The sequence below is a fragment of the Falco biarmicus genome, chromosome 1 (assembly GCF_023638135.1).
Source record: "Falco biarmicus isolate bFalBia1 chromosome 1, bFalBia1.pri, whole genome shotgun sequence".
NCBI lineage: Eukaryota > Metazoa > Chordata > Aves > Falconiformes > Falconidae > Falco > Falco biarmicus.
This window is the reverse complement of record NC_079288.1, coordinates 121,224,387-121,242,717: the sequence shown is the minus strand read 5'-3', so window position 1 is coordinate 121,242,717 and position 18,331 is coordinate 121,224,387. Positions and strand designations below refer to the sequence as shown.

At 41.4% G+C, this 18,331-nt stretch overlaps 1 long non-coding RNA gene across 1 annotated transcript; it reads left to right on the top strand.

Moving 5' to 3' along the window:
- Window positions 1-1,309: 1,309 nt before the first annotated feature.
- On the top strand, window positions 1,310-17,102 carry LOC130143960 (uncharacterized). Its single transcript, XR_008819947.1, has 4 exons — window positions 1,310-1,508; window positions 2,233-2,433; window positions 12,983-13,051; window positions 16,443-17,102. It is a non-coding gene; the product is annotated as an uncharacterized LOC130143960 (long non-coding RNA).
- Window positions 17,103-18,331: the final 1,229 nt, after the last annotated feature.

Genomic DNA, 18,331 nt, shown 5'->3' with positions numbered 1-18,331 from the left:
CATGATGACTTCTGTCTCATTCCAGTGTAATTACTTTTTCTGATACAAGGTAATTACTACTTCTTGTCTCGGAAGGAATACCTATGTGTCTGTAAAGACATTCTTCGGTTTGGGATCACTTTTCCAATACTTCTGCTACTATATATCTATGAAATTAAAAATCAAACTAAATCACAATAGATTTCATGTTGCCCATTAAGCAACACAAAGTATGTATACTTATGCAAAATCCTAGAGGACTCTTAACAATATAAAATCTCTTTTGTGCCATCAGATTTCCAGGCTTAAAGTCTGGTGAAATGTTTTGGTTATTCTTAAATGATCCTCAATACTGAAGGAGGAAAGGCTTGAAAAGAAGCCAAACTTGAGATTAAAAAATATACATACACTGTAACTTTTATTTTCTTTCAAAGTTAGATGAAAGGACTGAATAGCCCAAATGGGAGGCTAAAACACTTGCAATGACAGAATGGTTGGGGCTGAGTTTTGTTTGCTGTTTCACTTCAATCTACATTCACTGTCTTTCCAAAATTTTTAGCTAAGCCATCAAAGTAAAAATTTTTCTTTTGTGATCTCTGCCCTTTTTTTTTTTTTTTTTCCCATAGGTTCATTTATGCTGCCAATTTTTTTTGCGATATTGTGTGTTTCAGTTTCTCCTCTGTTCTCTTGCTGTTAGACCTCTTGAATACCTCTCCAGCTAGGAAGTCCAGAGATCATGAACTCACATGAATGCTTTGATAGTAGTCAGGAGCACTGAGAGCAGTACTTCTGTTTATTTCAATAGAACATATAATTATTATCTTTGGTGTACTTGCAAGGAGAAAAAAAGGATTAAGATACTGTTGGACACCGTCCGAGCCCTGCTGGAATCCTCAGTGGTTTTTAGGGTTTAAAATTACCAGGATGTTAATTTTCACTGAGAACAGTCAGCTCTGGATAAGGAGATATATCTGTATGGTGTGTTTCAAGTGAGAAAATTGCTAGAAATGTTCTGAGGGGCTGATACTCCGACATGTGAAATAACAATAGGACAGTTACATTCATTTCGCCCTCCACCAGCTCTCTTCTGTAACATGCCTCTCAGCTAAGCTCTATTCATCATTGTGTTATTTTTAGCTTGGTTTCCAAAGGAAACAAGGCATATGAGACCGTGTTGTCTGTCTGTCTGCTTATCACTGCCTCCATAACAACGCACTATTGGCCAGTTTCAACCAAACTTGACAGCGGGATAAAAATCTGCAGGATGTGAAGTAGCTGCCAGTTTCCCAAAACTGGGTGGCTGATGGAGAGGCTGCAGTGGGAGCTGAGCGGCTGCATGTACCTCGGCATGGCTGGCACACACAGCAGCCACAGCATCAATCACCCTAACACCAAAACTGGGCAAGGATATGGGGAAGGGATGGGCCATCAAGAGCCATCAGGAGCCGGCTGTTCCCTCCTGGGCTTCTCTTTGACTTTCTTACCCGCACACAGAAAGAAACTTTCCTGCCACGATACCACTTCAGCTGGTAAGTGCTACACTTTTTGACACTGTCGCAAAAAGACCTCATTGTGCTAAGGCACAGATGAAATAGGTTTCCCCCATTCTTATGTTTGCCACCAAGTCCAACTTCAGTTAGTCCTTTTGTTTTAAGGCATGTGGTAAGAAAGACATTTGTTAGAAAACAGCTTTCCAAAATGACACCTCTGTCAGGTGTCATTATTCCTCTATCAGGAAAAATTATGAATATGACCCCCAGTCCTACTCTGCTGCTGGTATTTAATAAGGCAAAACAAAACAACGGAAGGAAAAAAGATTAAATTTCCACCAGGCATCACCTGCCCCATTCACAAAGGGTACAGACGAGCCAGTGGAAAAGGCAGGGTCTTGACTGGCTGCTCAGAAATTGGCAGGGTAACTAACCCCAGGTGATGTCTGCTGGTGGAAGTCGGGAGGAGCCCGTCCTCTCCCCCGGCTCACACAGCTGAGCAGAGACACAATCCCTGACTCTGCTGTCAGGCTGGGCCATGGCCAGGTCACTTCAGCCACACTCCATGGCCAGGGAGCGGTGATGGAGGTGAAGCTGATATTCGGCCAGCATTAACTCTGCCTGCCAGCGAGGGGGTCTGCTTCGTAATGCTGCCATTGCCAGAAAGACCAAAACGTTTCAGTAGCAGTTCCACTCCCTATCCTGTTTTTCCTCTTACAAGAAAAATTTAGTGCTCAACAGGCTTATTCTTTTTGTACCTCAGCACTGCAAAGGCAGAAATCTTGGATTGACTGACCTGAAACCAGTGGAGACGAGGAAAACCTCTGAGGAGCTGGCAGCTCTCACTTTGACGTACAGAACGGAGACTGGCACCCAGGAGTGGTCGTACGGACATCAGAGGGGTGCCCACTTCGAGTCATCCCCCCACCTGAAATCAGGGCTCCCACTGTGACCAGCATGACAGGTAACATCACCATGAAAAGCTATATATGTGGTGTCTATAGCTTAAATATTACCAAGCTGGATAAAACATCTGTTTTAGCCAAAGTGAACAGACCTGGGAGTCTGTCTGCTTTGGGGCTGTTTATTAATCTTATTTATTTGTTTATTTAGCCTTTATTTTTTTTAATGGCAATCAAAAGCTTCACATAGAAGCATAAACTAAAACTATACTTAAGCCTTTAAAGCAAGCCAACACCCAGAATTACCAAGTGCTTGCAGTTCTCATTAAGAACCAACCGATGTTTACTGGTTTGAAAGTGCAGCTTGGCATCTCTGTAATTCAAGCACTGGGAGAAAAGCTTCACTGCTTAGCTCACTCCTCAACAAACCAAGGAGCCTGCAGAAGAGAGAGATGGGGGGGTGAGAGATGCCCACTGTATAACGGTTCACGGGAGTCTTTGCTTTTCTTTTACAGCATTTTTTTGAGTCACCATAACAGTGTCATCAAGTACTGAGACCGTTGGGTTCAGTGACCCCTTTGTAAAGCACAGGGTTATTTTCCCAAATATTTATCTTTTCAGCTGAAAATGTCAGTGCTTGAACTCTGACTGGAGCTACATTCTTGGAAGCAAAAGCAAAGTACTTTCAGCTGTTTGAAATAACTTCAGATTTTATAAAAAAAAGTCATACATAGTTGCATGTATTTTGCAACGCCAAAAGAAAAAACAAGGAATTAAGTCTGACAACTGACTTGGGCAATGCTTTCAAGTAGATCTATTGCCTTTGCTGGAGTTGAAATAAAACGAGGATCTTCCAGGGGAAGCACACAACTTGTGCATTCATGTGAGATGTATCTTTACAAGGTGCACATGAATGCATAGCTAGTGACAGCAGGTTTATAAGGATGCAAAAGGCAGCATAGCAGTCAGAAAGAGAATCTGGCACCAGAATTGTGACTGTTCATGTTTCATACCCTCTTTCAGTCTTGAGACAAGATGGATTGATGGGGCAGTGGAGGAAATAAGTCTCCTAAACTTGAGTGCAAGGAGTACAAACTGGGAAGACCCAGATGAAATAAAGGTGAAGAAGGCTGGCATGCATCCCAGTGATTACCAAATCAACGGGAATAGTAAACAATTTTTTCTATTAAGGAAAGTAATGTATGTTCATAAAATAGATGCTGGAAAACTCAGAATTACTTTCTCAGGCTTGAGTCGTTATTCCCTTTTAAGACGCATGAAGAGAAGAGATACCACTTGGTTTAGCTACTGAGCTAAACTTAGAAGCACACTGTACGCAACCACACTACCACGCCCTGGATGACCATTAGCTATCACACAGTGCACTCCGTGTCATCTGTTCTCTGTATTTCATATCACTTTAACAGAGGCATGTTGGTTAAGAGAAGCACATTATTTTTGGAGGTAGGGGTGGAGTGAGGAAGAGAACAAAACAAGGAAACCCGAGTCCTAAGAACAGGGACAGTGCATTAAAAAAGCCACTCTAAAAAAGAGAGATGCTTTAATAAGCTGGAAAGCAGTGATTGTCCTTTCAAACCTTGTTTCTGTATCTGGAATTTTCACTAGGAAATCAGTGCTGAAATTACTCCAATGAATTATTGAAATCTCCACATAAAATCTGCACTTAGAGTCCTGGATCTTGCACTTGTGCTTATTAGAAGTGCAAAGATATGAAAAACTTCTGGTCTTTTAATTTATGCACCCATGCCAAGATTTTTGTGAAATATTTATAGGGTGACTTTTTCAGCTTTTTTCTCTCCAGATTTTTTTTAAAAATCCTTATTAATTGCATTTATAGCATCACTGATTTAACTGAAAGGGGGAGCTGATATCTGAGATGACCCCTTCTTTCCACATAGGGGAATAACTTGATCTGTGAAACTGACTGCCAGAGGATGTTACGGAGACCGCTTTGGTCTCTTGGGGGACAGGTGTGTGGGTGCTTCCTATGCCGGGTGGCTCAGGGAGGTCCTGCATGGCTGCTTGCCAACAGCCGGGAAGGATCACAGTCTACATGCTCCATTATTAGTATGACTTACATAGAGGCATCTGTTCCCAGCCTCTGTCAGAGACAGGCTACGGGGCTACCCTGGCTGGGATCTGACCCAACCTGACAGCTCAGCATCACGCCTCTCAGCCAGGCTCAGTCCCTGCCTCAGGCTCAGTAGCTGTTTAACAACATTCATGTGGCTTCAGGCCAGGTCAGAGCAAAATCTGATCTGGCTGCAAGAATACTGAGGCAGCGGCGCGTTCCAGATTATGATCTTGACAAAACATGACCACCTGGACAAGATGGGTGCCTCCTCTAAAAGATAATGGGCAAAGAGCAGCTCCCTCCATCTCCTCCATGGGACCTGTCTCTTAAAAGCCATGGAAAAGAGCTAAAGCACATTGCAGTCCCTGGGGAAAACGTCTGCCGCTGCACAGCACTTCTGCACTAGTGAACCTGCCCCAGCCCAGCCTGGTGGCAACACGATGTCCCCCCTGCCTCGCGCTCAGCTCCAGTCTAGCCCAGCTGACAATGGCGGTGCAAGGAAGTGGGCAAAACATCTCTTCTCTTTTTCATTTTAAAAAGCTGTTGTAACATTTTTCTGCTGAAGACCTGCTGCTTTTTCTAAATCATACTTGTCCCGATAAAATAGAAAAACCTGAGAGAGGATTTTGTCTCATGGTGGATCTGGGGCACAATTTCTGACTGGTATTGCAGGAAAAGTTGTTATACTCTTTAAATCATCCTCTCTGCAATATTGTGCAGTGTTTGTGGACTGCTGCAACCGCTTGTCTGGCAAATACTCCAATTAATATAAGCAATCATATTGTTCTACAGTCATCCAGGAAACCAACAGCCTCCCTTTCCTCCTGACCCTCTTAGCAGCTTCCTGTCCTTCCTGCGCTCTTCCTAATGCACTTGGCGGATTTCAGCACAGCATTGCCTTGGGGAAGCAAGCTTCCCAGAGACTTCTGTTGCAGAGAATCCCTAAGAAATAAAAAGCTCTTCTTAGGGCATCCCCAAGACGATGCCATTCCCCATGGCCCGTTGAATGCAGCATCCTTCCTGGAAACAGCCAAACTCTGCCTTTGCTCAGGACCATAAACATCTTGCTTGACCCTGATGGGATAGCAGCACTCTCAAGACTTTGCAAAGCCGTTTGCTCTGGAGGAACCTTTTTGCTACACCCACTATTGCACCTCTTTGTGTCCCTCAGAATACAGGGAAGAAGAGGGGTAAGCAGGTATTTACCTGAGGGAAACTTTCTGGCCAACAGCAGGGAAAGTGATCGGTGCCCTTCATGATCTGCCACCATCTGCCTCTCCAACCTCCTCTCATGAGTCTTTGCACAGCAGAGGCAAGAGGAAGACTGGAGGGATACTGACTGGTGACAGCTCACCATGACCTCATGGCTCACCTCTCCAAGACAAAGGAAAACAACAAAAATCAGGGCATTACAGAGAAGGCTGCAGAGGGCACTTGCCCTCCTGAAGGCTGGTACCTGTCCTGGGAGACAGAAGGGAGTGAAATGGGGCCAGCTGGTGATGGGGCAAAAGGCAGCTGGATCTATCAGGGAAGCAATCAGGGGTGGGTGTGGGGAACCTAGATCTGTGGCTGGCTTTTCAGTGGGACCTTGCAACCATTTGCAAGGGTGATGTTATTTCTTCTGTGCCAGAGGCATGTCCCCAGGGGCAGGATGACAATGAGCCAAGCCCTGAGACTGGCAGCGTGTTCACCTTGTTGTGCTGACCAAGCCACAAGTAATTGTGTTGATCAAACAAATATCCTGACAGAGCTGAGAAGAGCTGAGCAGCTGTAGGCATGTCGAGTGCCTGTGCTGATGGGAGCAACTCCAGAGAGCAAACAGGGGAGAGGACAGCCGCCACTGGCATGTGAAGGGCTTGCTAGGAATGGGCCTACGGACGTGAAACCACACCAAGAGGGAACGCGTAGCCAGGCGAAGGGACGGGGGAATTTCCACAGAGCACTTAAAGATCTTATAAAACGTTCATTAAATTAGGTTTCCAGCAATTGTCAGCACTTGAATTACAAGGACCAAATGCAACTGAAAAGCTACCTTTTGCTTTCATGTGAAATGGTAACTACACATCAAACGTTTTAATCTTCTGCAATGACTAAATATGTGGAAATCTGTAGGTCTATTTATATAAAAACTTCCAAAGGCTACGTTATCTCTGTGATTTACCCCCACTCCTTCCCCAAGGGATTTTTCTTTCATGTCTTCTTGCACCGTCTACATTTATTTACCAGTGAATATCACTTCAAATGAATTTAGTAGCAGGGATGTTTATAGAAATAGCACATTTTCAATGACTTGTGGAGAACACTTACAAAGTGAATGTTGTAAAACACAAGTGTGTTTACATTAGAAAACCAATAACAGACTGGTTAACAGCCAGTCAAGGCATGGAAGAAAATAAAGAGACCTGTTCATCCACTCTGAACCAGTCTACAGCCTTGAATATTGCAATGCTTCTTGGTGGTTTTACCTCTTTTGTGTCAAACCTGTTTCCAAGTAAGGTTTAGACCAAGAATTTTTCACTGAAACTATTCAGAGGATCACTTGAACAACAATTTGAATAATCATTTGAAAATGCATTATTCTGGATGGAACAAAATAAAGCAAACCTCTTACAATAAGCAGTTTGCAATAAATTATTCAATCACCTCTAATCAAAAGTGCATAGCCTGGAGGAGAGTAAAGAAAAATAACTCAAAGCAGCAATTAATCTGTTATATTAATGAAAGGAACCATGTGTGACAATTGTACAAAATGAACTTTTCTGGAAACCCTTGTACATTCTTGTTCAGCTTTGGAGAACAATAATTTAGATATTAATTTCTTTGACAAGCAGCATTTGTTTCCAGGTCATCCAGCTGCTTGGTGGTTAGCAAATAGGAATAATGTGACAAAAGAAGGGACAACCCCATTGCCCTCTTCTGTAAGTGTAGTTTAATTTAGCTGATGAAGCTTACATCCCTCCCTGCCTTATGGAAGCCCTCTACCATCTGGCCATCAAGTTTAGCTATGTAGCTGGCACCCAGAGTTTAGGTAACTCTTTATGCTATATGAATGGGACGGAGAAAAGGGCAGCAGCAAAGGGGTTTAAACTCTTGACAACAGACGACATTCATGACCCTCGTCTGGCCTTGCCCTCATGCCTCAGTGAAGAGATGAAACCTCTGTAACCCCTACAAGTGCACGTGCAACTCTGCAGCACCTCCTCCCCTTCCTTCCCCCCCAAGTGAGACTGTTCAGTATGTCTGGTCTCTACCCATAAATAGCTGCAGGATGACTGAGGCTCTGCTTTTTAGTATGTGTGCTATTGCTGGAAGGATTTCACAGAGCTTTCAAATGATGAGCAATTAGCTGGCTTTAGCCCCACCGTGACTCTGCCCACCCCAGTGTGGAAGCAAACAAAAGAGGCAAAGAAGGCACTGACACTTTTTATGTTTCTCTCGATGCACTTGGAGGGCAAACATCATGACATTGGGTTTCACTAGATATTCATAGAGTCCTTTTCAGGTTTTTTTTAGTAATTCTGTGGCCTTCTGGAAGCCAGGTACATTTTCTGATCCTGCTCTGTTTTGAAAGCATAATCAACTAGAACTCAATTCCACAGTGCATATAAAAGACTGCTGGATCTGGGGCCAATTACACCTCTGAAGAATATCTACAGTACCAAGAATCATTTTCACTTGAAATGCATGTATTTCTGCATACTTGGAGAAACAGTCAGATAGGAGAACCATTTTACTTCCAGCTGTAAGAAATCTGACACCTGAACTGAGGCAAACCGAAATGCTCGCTGTAAAGGAAAAGTTGCCACAAATACAAATAAATGTCAACAGTTCATGGGCAAATTGGAAGTAAAATCCTCAAGCTGAGAGGAAGAGAAATGGTCTGAAACACACCGAAATGCATGAATTATACTAAAGCCACAAAAATGGGAATATTTTCAGTATGGCATGGATTGAACAGTATGGGTTCACACAACAGAGGAACCTCAACGAAGCTGATACTGTCATTAGCCAGGCAGAGCATGTAGATGGACACAGTTGACATATCTTCAAGACAAATAACACCCTCCTTCCTTTCTGTTCACCATAATATTTGGAAAGCTAACTTCTGTTCCTTGCCTTGACTTAATTTCCCTCAGGCCAAAGTGAAATCAAAGTTCAATCAAGGAAGAGACAGCAAGCAGAAGAAAGAGATACATACCGGTAAACATGGTCTCAGGTTACCTGAATACCCAAGGCAGAACCAGAATGCGGGTCAGTATTAACATGAGGGCGTGGAAAGTCTATGTTTATGTGCATAAACTGGAAAGTGATCAACACATTCCTGTCTCTAATTCTCCAAGATAGAGCCACTGCAACAACATTAAAGGAAGCTCTGAGTGTCTCAGGTATTTCAGGGGTGTTTTATGGAAGTCCCTAGTAAGCCACCAGAAACAGTGGTGTTGGTGTCGGGACAAGTCTAAGTCAGGAAAAGCAGGAAAGTCAAAACAAACATGCTGAAACAGTGTTTTTTAAAGCACGTTAAACCCCTGACTATAAGGTACCTTTCAGAAATACAGCAGCTTTTCTTCCTTACTTTTTAAACATGGACCAGTAAAATGAACAGCTTTTTATCTATTTTAGCCAGCAGAGAAACCATTCTCTGAAAGCTTAACAAAACTTTCCAGTGTTTCCCATACCTTGCCAATTTTCAGCAAGGCCGTGAAGGGAAAGAGCCATCCAGTCATTAGCTGACTAAAACCAGAGAGCTGCTTTTACTTATACACTGACAAGAAGGAAGGTGTTACCCAGAGGTCAACTTCTTAAGCATTTGTCCCAGGAAATATAATTTAAGACCCTGAAGCAACTTTGTCCAATGACGGCTTTTGGGGGATACTGCTCCCACCAGCAATCCTGCAACCATTCCAGAAGCAACGCACTGGAAAAAACCACACGTGCAAGCATTCAGCCAAATGCCAGGTAAAAATTCCCCTTCTAGAGCCTTGCAGAGATGGCAGAGATAGCTTGATAATGCCTAGGAGTCACTAAATTGGTGGTTGCACTGGTGCACAAACTTCCCTACAGCTGTCATACTGGTATGCTACCCCAAACCTAAGCAGGCATTGACCTGGGTCCATCATATTCCCTTTTCCAAACCTAAACCAGACAGTTGTGTAATGTTCCAGCCCAGTTTCTAAAATCGATAATCATATTCTTCAGAGCTTTGCCATATAATTATGGACACCTTTAGAGAAACCAGATATCCTTGTAGGTTTGGATTAAGCTTCTTGCAGAATGTTTACACAGAGCACAGTTATCTCCTTCTATTATTAAACCCAAATAAAGGAGACATTGCTCACATAAGAAGAAGAAAAAAACTACTCTTTTTCAAGGACAATTTATGTGGGGATCTTCAAGGGTTTTGCACATCCAAGAGAAATACAGACATCTAAAAGAGTAGAGTTAGGAAGTGAAAACAGCATTGCTGAAAGTACCCCTGTTGCACTGACACGGTACATGCAAATGACAGCACTGCATCCTTGTTTCTTCAAGGCAAAATCCCCCTTCATGCTAGATGAAAGGAGTTTCTAAATTATAGCTATACGTTTTTAACAAGAGTTCACAAGGCTTCCTTCCTTAAGCACTGTTTAGATAAGGTGCTTTAAAACAGAAATTCACCCTTTCTCAGGTTCAAACAAGATCGTAGTTTCCTGTCATTCCAAATTTCTCTGTACCTCTGTCAAACCACCACCGCTTGTTCTCAGCAGCGAGGGTTCACCACCAAACAACCCGGCTGGTGTTTCACACACAGGGTAGGATCATCAAGAGACTTCCCACGTTGAAGGCATCGCATTTCCTTGGATGGGAAGGCAGGTAGAGTTAAGCATAAATAAGGGGGTACAATGTCCATGCAAGGCTATCTGGATAGTAAGTGGTGGTATCCTTAACATTCGTTGCGCTGCCAGTTTGAAAACCAAAACTATCTGCCAGAAATTAATTGCCATGCAGTGTGACCAGTTTACCTGAATTACAACAATACAGGGCCAGGAAAGAAGTCTGTGACAGTGTCAGCAAGGTCTCACATTGTGCCTCGATGAGAAGAGCTCTAGAAGACTGAACATCCACATCTCCACCCCTCCCTATCTTGGAGTTGTAATTTCGCCTCATCCATCAAGCAAGAGAACAGTGGAGCGCCAAGGTCTGCAGGCTTTGGGAATAAGAGGTGGGGGGATGAGGTTTACTGGAAAGCTGCTCATGTTTCATTCTAGTAATCCTGTCTGCTTCCAAGCAGATTTCAGAAAAAATATCAGTGTTCTGCTGAATAGCTTTAATGGGATTACCTTTAAGGCTTCTCTAATAAGTGGTGTTATTAAGTTGTCTGGCTCATCGGGAGACTTACGCATAACCACTGGCACCCCCCCTTTTTCCTGATTTTGTTACAAATTGGAATTAGTGTCTGTTTGGTGTTCGGTTTCGTGTTTTAAAGAGGATTGGGTTAGGGGAAAATCTTTTGGGTAAAGTCCTTTTTAAAATTTTGCCTATGTTAAAAAAATCCCTTTCAGCCTACAAAACATGTTCTAAAGGGGATTAGAGATGCTGTTCAGTATAAATCTGCCAGGAAGTCCAAATCAAGATTTCACAGACCAAACACGGTACAAATAATTGGAAAGGCCTAAGATTTTGCAGGAAAAACTATCTTAGATTTCTGAAGTCAGTCTGAAAGTCCAGAAAAAAATCAAAGAGAGTGGGCAGAGTTTGAAATGATGTAATTCTTTCAGCCTTTCAAGGTGACTCATTTAAAAAAATATTTACACTTAAATCACTCTTTGTAAAAAAAGGTGAATGCACTTAGAGAGCATTGACTAGAATGTTTTGAACTTGATGGAAAGTCTCTCTAAAATTGAGTGAAAAAAAGGCTATTAAATTCAAGGAGTTCTAGATTCGTTCCCTTCAAAATAAATAAAAAAAACCCAAAAACAAACCCAAACATGGTATCCTAAGACCAAGACACATTATGACAACATGAATGAAGAATTGTTAAAACACAGGAAAGGTTCATCCCCATGAAGACAACCCATGCAAATGACATAAAACTCCAGAGCTACTGTATCCAGATAAAGTTTTATTGAGGGAAATTTCCCCAGGGTATGGCATTCAAAGGGCCACTTTTGTGGGACGTTCTGCAGTAGTAATGGTGACCGTCAGGAAGGTTACAGCTGTGTTGGTAGTGTTGACACCTTCAAAGTCATTCTCATTCACCCATGACAGGAGGGGAACAGGCCCTGATGCCAGCACAGTCACTGCCAGTGAGTTTTAGTGCAAGGCAATTTGTTTTCCCTCTATTATGGCTTGATTCTCATCCACCTCTGTTGGCAGCAGAACCTTTTGTTGACTCTAAAATAAAAGTTGTATACTTTGAACAGTTTCATGTGGAATTGCTGAAAAAAGCAGAGCTATTGATTCAGAAGCTTTTTAAAATTCGGTTTTGATTGCTAGGCTTATGGGAGATGATGCTCTCTACATAGGTACTGTCAATTAAAGTTTTGGTAGGCATTTGGATGTGGGCACCAAAACCCTAAGGCAACAAGTTTCGAAGCAAAGATTATCTATCTATCTATCTATCTATCTATCTATCTATCTATCTATCTATCTATCTATCTATCATTATTTATTGCCTTAGAAAAACAAGGAATGCTTACTTTTATTTGGGGTCTCCATCTTGTATATGTGGGACCTCAGAGGAAGCGGGAACTTCAAGTGGGAGAATGCTAATACAGCACAAGAAACCTGCGTGGGCTTTGTTTTTCACGTGGGAAATAGCACAGATGAGTTTTAAAACTGCAATAAAAGTAATTGAGCAATTGCCAAGACTTGTAGTCATGATCTCAGGTTTTCACTCACTGAGCAAATACCCTTGAAACTCCCATTATGGTTTATGAATCAGCCGCTGTCTTACTTTCTTAGAGATATCATCACTACAAATAAAAATGTTGAATCCCTGGGGAGATCAGAAGATTCTGGTCTGTGTTCTCAGGGACTTTTATTTTCTGGGGTGTGCATGGGATTCCTGCTTTATTTCTTGGAAATGGAAAAAAGGGGCTTGGGATTCGCTACACCGACCAGCCTCCTGTTTTCTCAATATACACCTGACCTTTCCTAACTACCCAGTACAAGGAGGAGTTCAAAACACAAGAAACCACACTCTGGCAGCCTTATACCTTCTGCTCAGCATTTTATACTGTGAGGAATTTCATTGCTGTTAGTGGGACTTCTCATGCAGAAAGGTCTTTTTCAGTATGTGCAGTGCCATCAAAGTCTCACCCTACATATATCTAGTGCTATATGAAATATCCTGTACATTATCGGTTCAGCTTAAAGATGCCAATAATCAAGGAAAACATATTCTGAAACCATATGATTCTGAGACTTCAGAACATATTAAAACTACTTCACCTCTTTATGCAGCATAAAGTGAAATCATTCTTTTTCCAGTTGCATTGGAAAATCTATTCATGCCCAGGTTTTCTGTGTTTTTCTAGTGACTCCCAATGGACATTACCAAACCAGCATCGCTGCTGAATTTCCAGGCAAAGATGTGGGACCCTGAGGTAAAAGGGAGCTGCTCGAGAGAACGAGTGCTTTTTTTGGGATGACTCCTTTCAAAACAGCATTATTACTATATTTGAAAGATCAAAGAACTGTTATCCATGATTCATTTTATACTGACTTCTCAACATGTACACTTAAACAAACAAATAGTGGAAGAGCATGAAAAATAGAAACATAAAGAGTAAAAATTTCATAAGAACCTAAGGAACTACACTCAGCTTTAAAGAATGATTTATGTATTAGGAGCACACTAAAGCCCATCTTCAACAATTTTATGCTTGTGATTCAAACAAATTTTCATTGGTTGACCTGTGTTTCTAAATGGATGGTACAAGCACTGAGTCATTTCTGAAAGCAGTTCAACTTTTTCACTCTATGTTCTAAGTATATTTATAGACACAAAGTTTTCTATAGATCTCTCTGATACTTAAGCACCTTTGTTGCACACTGCCATAGACAGAACAATAGAGTTGTTGGTTTTTGGGGTATGTTAGGAGTATTGTGGCAATATAAGGTTATATCTACTTGCAGAGGTAAGTGGAGACCCTTTTTATATTAGGTGATACTTTTTCCCGAGGGGAAGAAGCTGGCTATGACCAAGAGAAGTTGGGGACATCCACTGGCTATGATAAATGACTGTTAGCAGGACCCTTCCAATATCTGATCAAGTATAGGATGCTTTGATGACCTTCCTTATTTTTTTTAAGGGAGAAGGATGGAAAATCACAAGTATGAGTAACAGAAGCCTAAGTCTAGTCCTTTTTTAGACATGCTAAAGTTTTCCCTCTCTGTTCTTCATAACCCGTTTACATTGCTAATCTTCATGTGGTGCCCATTAGCAGAGCACAAATATGGAATGTTAAATCTTTGTGTATCCCAAGCTATCTACAACCCTGAAGGATTTGGGAAAAATTAAACAAGAGAGCAGGCAGATTTCCAGAAATAACACAGCTTTAACAAACACGTGAAATATTTATAGAACATGTAAAGAACAAAGGAAATGCAGCATTTCCTCCACGTACAATTTCTATCAGTGCTTCAGGAATACCATTTCCCTTCCATGTCGCTACCCTGAGGACAGGGACCACAGCTGATAGACCTAATAAACTCTCCTGGATTAACCTGATTTTGTCAAGAATATACATTCCAGTGACATATCAATTGCAATCCATAACTGCTTTGTTACTTTAGTTAAGTTTTTGAAAAAGGAATCTTACAGCAAACCTCTTGGCTGCAGCTAGGTGAGGTTTACTGGTAGCAAAACCTGCAGTGATGAAGTAATTGCATATTGCATTTTGTAACCACATAATGTTAACTGAATATGCAAAGTGTCTGCTGCTATAACAGCAAATACTGGGGTAGTGTAACATGTAGGAAAAAAAATATACATGACTCATTCAGATACCTTGAGCTACACAGAATTTCTGTAATTAATGGATGGTAAAATATTACGGAGGACACTCTAACATTGCATCAGTAGCTTGGTCTCATCTAGCACGTTGTGTGCAGGATTGCTCATTTCATTTTAGAATGGGATATTACAAAATAGCGGACACTTTAGAGAAAGTTTAGGTATAGGGTTGAAAGACAAAAAGGACGGTTATGGGTCCAGGCACTTGACCTGATTGGCATTTCCACTGTCAAAAATTTAGCAATCTTCAGAATGATTTTGAATGTTTATATTAATGCTAAACTTTCCAGATTTTTTATTTAGTTCTGAGAACATTTTTAATAATTAAGCTTCTGTACTTCAAGACTTAGGCCATGATCTATTAGAGACTGAGATAAAACCAACTGTGGAAAGTAAATGACCATACATTTGCATACAGCAGAATTCTTGCACTGCCTCCAGTAGTCCTTGTGGTGGGATGTTGAGTACTGGAGCAAAGGTACCACAGTTCAAGACTGAAAAGCAGTGTTCGCCCGGTTTTGCATGTGTTAAATGAGGCACAGAAAAGTTAAGCAACTCTAATTTTAAGAGTAGTCAGTGCTAGAATGGAAGAAAGTCTAGATTTTCTTCTCAGTTATGTGGTTTCTCAGATTACAAAGTAGATATTTGAACATGTAGACATTTGGATAGCAAATACAATGGAATCCTAGAGTGAGAGGGGAGACACCCAAGCTGGAGCTAAGGGTTGGAAGAAAGATTTCTTCAGGTGTATGGGTGGAGCCCACTGCTCTTGATGGTGAAGGAGGGTGAAGCTGAAGTTCTTTAGAGTGCTCTCTGAAGCTTGCCTATCGTTTCAAAGGCTCACCGGCCTAGATTCCTACAGTTTATCCAACACTATGGGGAGCTGGAGACAAATGTCATTTAAGCGTGAGAGGATTAGCTATACAGAGCTCTTCTGCCCATGCCTCCCTCTTGCCTGAGGAGGCAGGTCTAGCTGTAAAACAAGATTAACTTTCAGACAAGGCAGTTCCCCAGCTTCTGCTGAGTTATGACGCTAGGTTTAAACAGTGTGACAGTTTATTCTCAGGCCACTTAATCTCTTAACGATGTTGTCTAGGCACTGCTTGAGAGATAGAAAAAGAATCTTGTTTCCACATTAAAAATATTCCTGTAATAATGAACTAGGCCAATCCAAAAGTCTTATTCCTTCAAGCGCAGGAGAACAAGTCTATTATTATTTTTTTTAAAGCAAAAAAAGCGCACACCATCAAAGGAAAAGTCATGACCTCTACCAATACTCACTCTCCTGATAAGACAAAAACTGAAGGCAAAAATGTTCTTCTCTCCCAAATAACCACCCAGTATGATCAACAACTCATAGAAAGGGACCCTAAGGCTCAGTTTGTCAACCAGAGACTCTTGCATGAAGAGGTGGGAGTTAATGAGCTTCTCCCAGTGCTCTTTGCTGAGCCAATGGTCTGTGTTGAGCCACGTGCAAATCCACGTATAGCTATGGCTGTTCAAAGCTTAAGCCTCACACCAGAGCTCTCAAAATTCCTGATCTCAAAAAGCCAGCCAAGAAAAGGAAAAAAGGTAGAAAACTGGAGCCAAAAGCTGACCTGCACTGAAAGTTTGAGCTTCTTTTTTTAATATACCTAAAAATGATTATGGAAATAATTACAACAAATAACTATTTGATTTTTCGCATAAGTCAAAGATTATATACACATATACTTATGAAACTCTCTTGCCTGGGATCATGGAAATCTCTCAGCAACTTTAATTTAGCTGCTGTTAACATTCCTGCTACAATAGAGTCAAGTGCAAAGTGCATTGTAAATACTAGAGCTGTTTATAACCTAAAGGGCAAATTCAAATCTTGTTTAATTTCCTTACTGTTGTTCATAAAACAGTCATTTCAAGAATAGAAGCATGATGTGCAAGCATAGCAAATCTCACTTTTATCATAACATCAGAACAAAACAGTTTCTCTTTTCCAGCTTCGGTACCATTTTTGGAAGTGAGAGAAAATTTTATTCCGAGTCATGGAGAGGAACTCCAGACAATCCAGAGCTGCCCAGGTGTAACAACAGCAACAACAACAACAAGCCTCTTCCAGATTTCACAGATGATTGATTTTAGTATTTCTTGGCATTGAAAACCATGAGCGGTTGCTCATCACATTACCCTTGCTAATCAGAAAGGCACCACAGCAGCACTGTGGCCAGTGGCACCGGAGGTTTGCTGGCACTTGAAAGCAGGAGAACCCAAGGGACCCAGCAGAGAAGTCAACACTTTCATGACAGGGAGCTTGCTAAAAATAAGTGGTTGTACACATTCTCAGAGATCTAGGCCTAGTTGTGAATGATTCATGCACATGGAAAGGAGCCAGATTTGCTGGATGCATTAGGTTGCAATGAGCTCACGAACTGCACTCCCCGTGCTGAATGGTGCAAACATAAACTGCAGAACAGATACGGGTGGAAATAAATTGATACCATTTTTACTCTGAGAGACCGTGGAACATTTAGGATGTTTGATAATAATTTCTATGCTACTGTGGAACTTACAGACAGTCTTAACACAAGTCTAGAAACCAGAACTAAAGCAGAAGATAAAACAGCAGAAGACCCTTCATTACTGAATATGTTTAAGTTGTATCCTGCAAACAAACTTCAGACACAACATGGAAATCTATCATTAATAAACTAGTGTAAATCTTGGGCCAAACCGGAATTGTGCGTGTTTTCTGTGTCTAAAGTCCATTAACTTCTGTCTGGGTCTCTGATTATTAAATGTTCTTAAAATACTTTGCCCATTTGCAAATTTATCAGCTGACATTTTGATAGTTAAAGTTGTAACTTTTATTCTAGCTCAAGGAACTATTTTTTTTTTTCTTACTGGAGATCTTTTTGGACCACCTGATTGGTGACTAGATCTGTAATCAGTAGCTTTTAGCTCTGTGAAGGAAAGAGAAACATTAAAATATAGATGAAGGTTTAGTTAAGGATGACGGAGTTAATTTGAAAACCCTGCCATTCTTTGGGTAAGCTTTCAGAAGTATTTCTAAGGGAGGATCATTTTATAATCCATTTGCTATGATCTGTTTTTGCAGCAATACTTAAAGCCTAAATGGACTGGATTGAGAACAGATTTTCAGCCTTTCAAAAGATCTTAGCAGTTTACCACGCAGAGAAGCAAAGCTTCAAAGAAAATAATCTGTAGAAGATAAAATATCATTTGCAGCTCTTGTTTTCCATGCTGTCTGTGATTAAATTATATTTCAGTGAAAACAGGGCCTTTTGTATCCAATTCTCCGTTGTTCCTGTTTGTGATGCCCCTGTGAGGTCACAGCCCATCGTCATGATGACACTCTCTGTAGCCATGGCAACTTGTCTGCATTCCCAGACCGGGCATGCCAAGCTCAGAATGGGACTGCTTGAGAGAGGTTTGGTTGTGAGGTTTATTGTGTCACTGACAGTACTGAAAAATAGCAAATGTAGCAAGAGAAATGACCTGCAAAAGGAAGATGGAATTATCTGCAAAGGTACATACTTCAAAGTTTACCTCAACAGAAAAGGCCGTCGGTAATTTGTTATTAATAGGACTTTTGCATGTAGTTCATGCTTTTAAAATGAGAGAAGGAATCCATCTCTTTCTTGGAAACATATGTTTCATTTCTGAAACTTCCAAATCTTTGAACTGCCTAGAGAACAGCACGTGTCAGGATGGGAATTCCTTTGAGGTCCTCTGCTCTCATCCCTTCCTGGAGCCTGGACTGGGAGAACAGAGCCAGGAAAAGCAAGCTTTTCCTTCAGGCTGTGCCTGCGTTTCTGCTGTACAGGGCTGCCGTTTGCCAGTTTGGATTATTTAGGTGTAGTAACTCCCA